Source organism: Pongo abelii, chromosome 20 (genome assembly GCF_028885655.2).
Source record: "Pongo abelii isolate AG06213 chromosome 20, NHGRI_mPonAbe1-v2.0_pri, whole genome shotgun sequence".
NCBI classification, from domain to species: Eukaryota; Metazoa; Chordata; class Mammalia; order Primates; family Hominidae; genus Pongo; species Pongo abelii.
The window spans coordinates 41,836,324-41,844,664 of NC_072005.2; the positions used below are offsets into that span (position 1 = coordinate 41,836,324).

General features: G+C 50.0%; 1 long non-coding RNA gene across 4 annotated transcripts; it reads left to right on the top strand.

The window, feature by feature from the left end:
- LOC129051949 (uncharacterized) lies at window positions 1-8,341 on the top strand. 4 transcript variants are annotated; one of them, XR_010138602.1, is made up of 4 exons: window positions 1-233; window positions 3,531-3,608; window positions 4,007-4,977; window positions 5,378-8,341. It is a non-coding gene; the product is annotated as an uncharacterized LOC129051949 (long non-coding RNA). The 4 variants fall into 4 exon arrangements; XR_010138601.1 differs by having other exon boundaries at window positions 23-233; window positions 3,531-4,977; window positions 5,378-8,340; XR_008516530.2 differs by lacking the exon at window positions 1-233 and having other exon boundaries at window positions 277-4,574; window positions 4,787-4,977.

Here is an 8,341-nt window from a genome sequence, read left to right on the forward strand (position 1 = left end):
GTTGCCCGGGGGTGGGTCCCTGAGACTGGGCGAAGTAGGAGCCCTGTGTGATCGTGCGTCAGAGTCGGGGCTGAGACCAGTCCTGGCCAGGGCGTTAACAGGACGGTCTCCGGAGGCCGGGATTCGCGGAGGCTCGACCAGCAGGAAGAAGCCTCAGGAGGAAGAAACCTCAGACGGAGCGCCGGGGAGGCAGCGCGGGATCCCAGCCTCAGGCGCCAGCGGACGGTGTGCCCGTGAGTCTCCCCAAAAGTGGTGCCCTTGTGATGTCGGGGACAGGTCTGCCCGTGTGCCCCTGGGCTGCTCTCTCACCGGTGGGTCGTAGTCGCGGAGAGCAGAACCCGGCGGCTTCAGGGGCTGCCCGGGAGTGGGTGTTACCTGCTGTATGTCTGTGTGCGTTTCGGTGTGCGCTTGGTTGTGTGTGTGTGTCTCTGTGTGCCCACTTATATCTCTCTCTGATTTCTCTCTCTCTCCCTTCTCGCTCTTTCCGTCGCTCTCTGTTACTATCTCTGTCCGAAGGTGCGTGCGTGTTTGCTGGGACACAGGTGCCCTTTGCGCCGGAGGGTGGTTTCTCGCACGTCAGCCTTTCTTGTGGTCAGCCTCTCCCCGGGTCTCTGCCTGCGCCGTGTGGCCCGTTGGCAGTCTTTCTCCCGGCGGTTCCAGTTTGGGTTTGTGAAGGCCTGGGCAACGTGGGCACCTGCGTCGGACCCGCAGGGGTTTTCATCCCCTCCCCATCCTGAGCAGCCTCTTTGCTGGGACCAAGACGACCACACCCCAGCCAAGGACGAAGGCCTCAGAGGGGCTCATTGTCCACCCGCAGGAGGGTGCCCACAGCAGTTGAAGAAGACGCTTCTCACTCCTCTCGCCCTTTGCCCTCATTGAGAAATCTAGCCACAGCTCGACACAGGGACGGAGAAGGAAGCCGGCAACGGGATGGGGCAAGCATCTCTGTGGCTCAAACGCTGGCCTTCGTGGCCAAGTCACCCGTTTGGCACTCCTCCCCGGATGGCCGTGGTGGTGGCATTGCCGCCAATCCTGCCTGGGCTCTGGCCTCTGCTCTGTCCTCCCTCTTGCCCTGCCTGCCTTGTTTCTGAGAAGCCTAGGGGCTTCTCAGTCTGGCTCAATGTCTTCAACCCAGAAGACTTCCCAGTCCATCTGGGAGAAACTGCCTGGGGGTCGCTGTCATGATTGTTTCCCTCTCCAAACCTCTTTCGGCATGATTGGGCAGGTGTGGTGATCCTGGAGCTCTGGGCTTCCACAGCTGTCTGGGACAGGGAAGCTTTCTGGATCTCTGTAGCCCAACTGATGGCTGCGTGGTGGGTCCCGGAAGAGCGGGAGGCAAGGCGACGGTTCTTGACGGTTGCCTTCTAGGAAAGGCGGTGTCGCATGCCACCCGCACTTCCTCTCTGGTTCTTGTGGGCCGTCGGGTTCCTCTCCTCCTGGGGAAAGAGCCTTGTAGCACTGAATCTTCTGGCTGCCACGGGTGTCAGGGAGCCAAAGGGACTGGGTTTTGCTGGGTGCAGGGGAGGTGGCATCAGGGGTAGCTACCCGGTGGCGGGGTGGGGGTGGGGTTTAATTTGTGGAGTCCTCTCGCCTGGGAGGCAGCGCGGAATCCCAGTCTCAGGCGTGCTCGGACGGTGTGTCTGTGAGTCCCACCAAAAGTGGTGCCATGGTGATATCGGGCCCTGGTCTACCTGTGTGCCTGTGTCTGTTCTCTCACCGTTGCATCGTAGTCGTGGAGAGCAGAACCTGGTAGCTTCAGAGGCTGTCTGTGATTTGGTGTTACCCTGTCGCTGTTGTACGTCGGTCTGTGTTTGTGTGTGAGTACGTGTGTCTCTCATTTCTCTCTGCTTTCTCACTGTCTCACTCTCTCCGTTTGTGTGTGCGTTGGATCAGGTTTGCCCTGTCAGCTGGAGGGCATTTTCTCGCACGTCAGCCTTTCTTCTTGTCAGCCCCTCCCCATGTCTCTGCCTGGGTCGTGTGGCCAGTTATCAGTCGTTTTTCCGACGGTTGCAGTTTGAGTTTGTGAGCATCTGGTTGAGGTGGGTAGCGGCGTCAATCTCCTAAGGATTTAAATCACCTCTACACCCTCAGAGGCCTCTTTTCTAGGATTAAGGGCACCACACCTTAGCCAAGGATAAAAGCCTCACCAGAGAGGTCATTGTCTACCTGCAGTAGCAGTGCAGAGCGACCTGAAAGAAGATGGTTCTCATTCATGTCTCTGTTTCATGTGGTGGAGAAATCTAGCCACAGGGTAACACAGGTTTTGAGAGGATTGGAATCGGACATGCGAAGTATCTGTGAGTGTGCATGCTGTGTTTCCCACATCATTAAACATCGTCTAGTGAGTGTTCTGCAGACAGCTGGCATTTAAGTTTGTTTTACTGAATCAAGGAAAAGAAAAAATGCTGAGAAAAAAATGACACAACTTGCCTGCCAGCCCATCTGATCGTTACAAAGTTGATAGTAATTTTAATTTATCCTCTCTTGTAAAGGTCCTTGGCAGTGATACCTAATTTCCTAAGGTAGCCTTGCTTTATTTTGTATGATAAATCTGTCATGCACATCATAGTATCTGGAAATTCTTCCCAACGTCCTTGACATACCTGATTAATCACATTCCTAAGGTAACATACCAAAAACAACAGCAAATCATTTGTTACTTAGTTCCTTCAAATTTGTTTATTTCAGTTGTGGTTCCTTCATACATGAAACATTTCATGTGTGTCTGGCGGTTGTCTAGCCAAAGAGTTCATCTGAAACAAGCTAAGTATTGAAATGCTTGTGCGCTTTGATTAATTTTTCGTACATAAATACTTTGATAAAGAGTTACACTGAGGCCGGGCGGAGTGTCTCACACCTGTAATCCCTGCTCTTTGGAAGGCTTGAGGGAGGCGGATCACGAGGTCAAGAGATCCAAGACCATCCTGGCCAACATGGTGAAACCCCATCTCCTCAGAAATACAAAGAATTAACCAGGCAAGGCCAAGCGCTGGCTCATGCCTGTAATCTCAGCACTTTGGGAGGCTGAGGCAGATGGATCACATGAGGTTAGGAGTTCAAGACCAGCCTGGCCAACATGGTGAAAACTTGGCTGTACTAAATATATAAAAATTAGACCCCGAAGGTCACGTCCAAATGAAAAAGACATTGTTTGGCTCAAATTGTCTGACACTAAGGAACAGTGCAGACTGGCCAAGTGAGGTGTCTCACACCTATAATCTCGCTAGTTTGGGAGGCCGAGGCGGGTGGATTACCTGAGGTCAGAGGATCGACACCAGCCTGACCAACATGGTGAAACTCTGTCTCTACTAAAAAAAAGTACAAGGAAATTACCCGGGCGTGGTGGCGCATGCCTGCAAATCGCAGCTATTTGGGAGGCGGAGGCAGGAGAATCGCTTGAACCCAGGTGGCGGAGGTTGCGGTGAGGAGAGATCATGCCACTGCACTCCAGCCTGGGCAGCAAGAGCAAAACTCTGTCTCAAAAAAAAAAAAAAAAGAATAGTTCAAATTTAGGGCATGTTTATTTTCAGAGAAGCAAGGAATCTCGAATTTTGGGTGAAATGTCCGAATTGCCAGAAGCTGAAAATGCTCTCAAATGTAAAATTCAGGTCAGACTATATCAAGCTTCTCCTAGTTCTATGTGTGAACAGCTAGTCTGTATCTTCATCTATGCATATTTAAAAATCAACCTTAAGAAGGCCCTTGGCCACCATAATCCTTCCACGCTGTAGCAAGAGCCCAGCCTCAGACTATGCTTCCTTCCGCCTACGACTGCAATGCCTTCCCCCAAATCCCCAAGGTACCAAACCGGTCAGGGGCAGCTGAGATAGCCCTACTTCTGGGAATCCTCCCCAAGCCCTTGAAATCACAGGCATCTCTGCTGTCCCTGCCCTTCATCCACATCACTGAACAATTAAGCACACACATATCTGTGCTTTTATTTAAACCGTTCCATGTGTGTTTACAATTAACTACTTCATGAATGCCTGCGGTATGGATGCAGCAGAAAGGAATGCTGAGGGAGGACTCCTGTTTGAATGAGCCACTCTTCCAGGACTAGGAATGAACTTTTCCCACTACCAACCAGGCAGCCTCCAAGGGCAAGAAAAGGTAATGGGATCCATCCTGTTGACAGCCAAGATGGAATTACAGGTAATTCTCACCTCTTTTTTGACTCTCAGGTGGAAACCCCCTTCCCATGGGGTGAAGCGCAGTCCGCTCCAGACCCCCACTGTTGGGGTCAGGGATGTCACAGAAATCACCAGGGCAGCCAATTCCCATCCAGAGGGGGCCCAGGATGACCCCGCACCCTCTAGCTCAGCCCCAGCTCGGGCCAGGGAGTGAAGCCCTTGTCCCCAAGCAACAGAGTGAGGGTCTGTCTCTAACCCGGTGGGCTCCAGTGAAAGGAAAATGGCCTGGAGGCACCCACAGGAGAGCACCCGAGATCCGAGACAGCTCTACAGCTCCCAGCCTGCGTTCCCGTGAGTAACACAGGGACACACAGAGGGGCATGCTGACTGCCTATAAGGCACTCACGGAATGCGGATGCAGCTGCAGATCCTGAAGCCAGTCAGGTAATGAGGTGCAGAGGTGTGGGGAAGACTTGGGTGCCTTCCTGGGTGCCAACCAGCCTAACCAGCCGGGGCCACCGACCAGAAGTGCTTCTGTCATTAACGAGACACACAAGAGGAGTGTAGGGTGGGTGGTGGAAATGACTGTAGAGGCCTCTGGGCACTGTAGTTTTGGAGCTAGAGAGGTGGGCAAGCAGTTGGCTTTGCCCACACAGGGTGCCTTGTCATCTGCACAGCACATATAACCAAGCTTAGGAGCCCCCTGTTAAGATGCCCAAGTGACATGGACAAGTTTCTCCTCTGCGACCCAGTGAGATCTGCTGACCACGAGAGCATCGCAGGACTGCCAAAGGATTCTGGAAAATGTGGTCCCGGGTGGCCAGTGTGCACTGACCTTCGCCTGCAGGTGAGCTGAGCTCATCACTCAAGTCTCCACCCTGGGGTGCCCTTTCCAAGCAGATGCCAGGTTGGGGCAGAAGTGGCTCAGGGAGAGGCAATGTTCTCCCAGGACTCCCAGTTTGGGGGTGACACCAGCCCTGTGTCCCCTAAAGTAGGAGCGTGTACCAGGACGGGGAACCCCAAGGCTGTTTTCAGGGAGAACAAGATTGGCTTGGGGCAAACTCCTAAAATGGAGATGGGGAGTCTGGTCGCGTTTCCCCAGGATTTTAGGGGATGCAGGCTGGACATGGGCGAACAGCAAAAGATCCCCTGGTGATAGTGGTGGTGAGGATCAGAGGCTTGAGCCAGAAATTCCCGAGGTGTTTTTTGTTTTGTTTTGTTTCTGAGAGTCTTGCTTTGTCTCCCAGGCTGTAGTACAATGGTGCGATCTCGGCTCATTGCAACCCCCACCTCCTGGGTTCAAGTGATTCTCCTGCCTCAGCCTCCCAAGTGGCTGGGACTACAGGCACCCACTGCCATGGCCAGCTAATTGTGTGTGTGTGTGTGTGTGTGTGTGTGTATTTTTAGTAGAGACGGTGTTTTGCCACATTACCCAGCCTGGTCTCGAACTCCTGACCTCAAGTGATCCACCTGCCTCGGCCTTCCAAAGTGCTGGGATTACAGGTGTGAACCCCCATGCCCAGCTCATTTTTATCTTTTCTCTTATAGGTTTTTATTTTTATCTTACAAGTGCAGCTTGAAGGAAACTTCTGGAGGGTGGGGTGGTGTTGAAGAGGAGGCACAATTGTAACCGTTTTGTTCAACATGGGTGTTTTCTTTATGCATTAATTTGTATTTTAAAGATATTATGTTAAAAGTTTGTTTAGCTTGATTACTGAGTTTTTCTGGTACCCCTTTAAATTCTCTATCCACAATCCTGAGCCTTGATACGAAGTGAGGGCCTGGCCTCTGGGCATCAGGCAGCCAGAAAGTCCCTTAGGAGCTTTCTCTGAATTGCTGAATTGTGAGTGATCTTTTCCTTTCCTGACTTCCTTAATATCCACAATCTCCTTGTAACCATCCCTCCAAAGCCACACCCACAGGGCACCTCCAAGACCTATCATGAAGCAGATATTCCAGGATTATTTTTAAATCTTCACACCCCACCCCTTCCAGAATGTCTTCCAACATCCCTTTGCTTGGAGAAGTAAAACACAAGGTTTGAATGTTGAGTATCAGCCTCTCCCATTGGGTGGGTGTTTAGGAAGGAGGATCAGCTGAGAGCCCTGTTCCAGCCCAGGTAAACAACCTTGCCAAAGATTCAATATCCACAAATGCTGAATGCTTGTAACAGAACTCAGTGGGAACCAAAGTCAGGCATGGGGCTGGGCTTTAAGGAGCACAAACGAAAAGGAGGGACTAGAAAACTTCAGAAAGGTATTGGCGGGGGCGGGTTGGGGGGACAGGGGACAGTGAGGATGTGGGATCTCGAGAAAATCCAAATCCCTATGTGTACAAAGGCTGTAAAGAGACACACAGGCTGATGGGGTATCTGTAATAAATCAAACATAATGTGACAGCGGGTCAAGTGATAAGGGGACTCTGGAAAAACAGAACAAGCAGCAAAAGGAGCAATATCAAACTCCACAGAAATTCACAAACATCAAGACACTAAGAAAGCTGCATTCATTTAAATCAAGGTGACAGACCGGGCATGGTAGCTCATGCCTGTAATCCTAGCACTTTGGGAGTCCAAGGCGGGCAGATCATTTGAGGTTCAAGACCAGCCTGACCAAGATGGTGAAAGCTCGTCTCCACTAAAAATACAAAAATTAGCCAGGCGTGATGGCGGGTACCTGTAATCCCAGCTACTCAAGAGGCTGAGGCAGGAGAATCACTCAAACCTAGGAGGTGGAGGTGGTAGTGAGCAGAGATCATGCCATTGCACTCTAGCCTTGGGGACAGAGCAAAACTCCGTCTCAAATAAATAAAGGGCACAGTTACTGAGTGCTATGGGCCAGGTACAACGATACACCCTCATCTGGGTTACCCTCGTGAATCTGAATCACTTGTGATATCTGTGCTTTAACGAGTCCTATTTCCCACACTCTTAGCTGGAGTGAGACGTGAAAATCCATCTAAATTATAAACAGAGTGAAAAAAAATAACTAGTGATGCCCATGTAGGGAACATGTCTAGTTAAAATTAACACAGATAAAAATCAGCAAAAAGAAATTTTAAAAATATTTTTTGAAATTAAAAGCCACATAAACCACTGTGTCAATGATGAGTTAAAAGAAGAAACTGACCTGCAAACCAGGAAATACATGGGAAGAAGCAATAGTGAAAATGCTTCAGATCTAAACCTGTGGAATGAGGCTACCTCAGTGTCCAAAAATATCATCACTTAAATATAGTGCCAAGGGGGTGGGGTGCGGTGACTCATGCCTGTAACCCCAGTAATTTGGGAGGCAGAGGCGGGCTAATCACTTGAGGTCAGGAGTTCGAGACCAACCTGGCTGACATGGTGAAACCCCATCCCTACTAAAAATACAAAAATTAGCTGGGTGTGGTGGGGCACACCCATAATCCCAGCTACTTGGGAGGCTGAGGCAAGAGAATTGCTTGAGTCCAGGAGGCAGAGGTTGCAGTGAGCCGAGATGGCACCACTGTACTCCAGCTTGGGCAATAGAGGGAGACTCTGTCTCAAAAACAAAGAAAAAATTTCCAAAGAGTAAACTACCCACCAAGAGTTACAGAATCAGACTAACACCACGGCTGGAAGAAAACTTTTAGCCTGAAAGTAGTCTATGACTTAGAAATTAAGGCAAAAAACTAAGGAGTAAGAAGTTACCCTTCAGGTTAGAAAACCAACAGCATAACAGGAAATGAGAGAGGGAAGAAATAATCAGATGGGTCTGAGATGGGGGCTTATGGGGATGAAGGAGGCAGGATGAGCATGTGAAGTCTGTGCATAAAGTCACTCCCTAAGGACAGTCCCTGGGAGGAAGATGGGTGCACAACCATTGAGGCAGATGTAGAAGGTATAGAAGGCAATCCTGGAGGGTACATTCAGGAGTTGACAGCGAATAAGAAAACAGGAGGGAAAGTCAAGTGTGGAGCCTTTCCTGTCCCCAGCATGGAAGACAGCAGGAGCTGGTGAGTGAAAGTGATAAACAGCATTCTCATCACAAAAAAAGGTCAAGGATTTGAGGTAACGGATAGGATAATTTGATTCTCATTCCACACTGTATTGAAAAATCACAACATCATTTTATACCCCATAAATATATACAATTTAGAAGATACATAAAAATCAGCAAGAAAAAAATGAAAAACTATTCTTTGAAATATTTTTCAAACATGCAATTTATGGGGTACAACCTAATTTG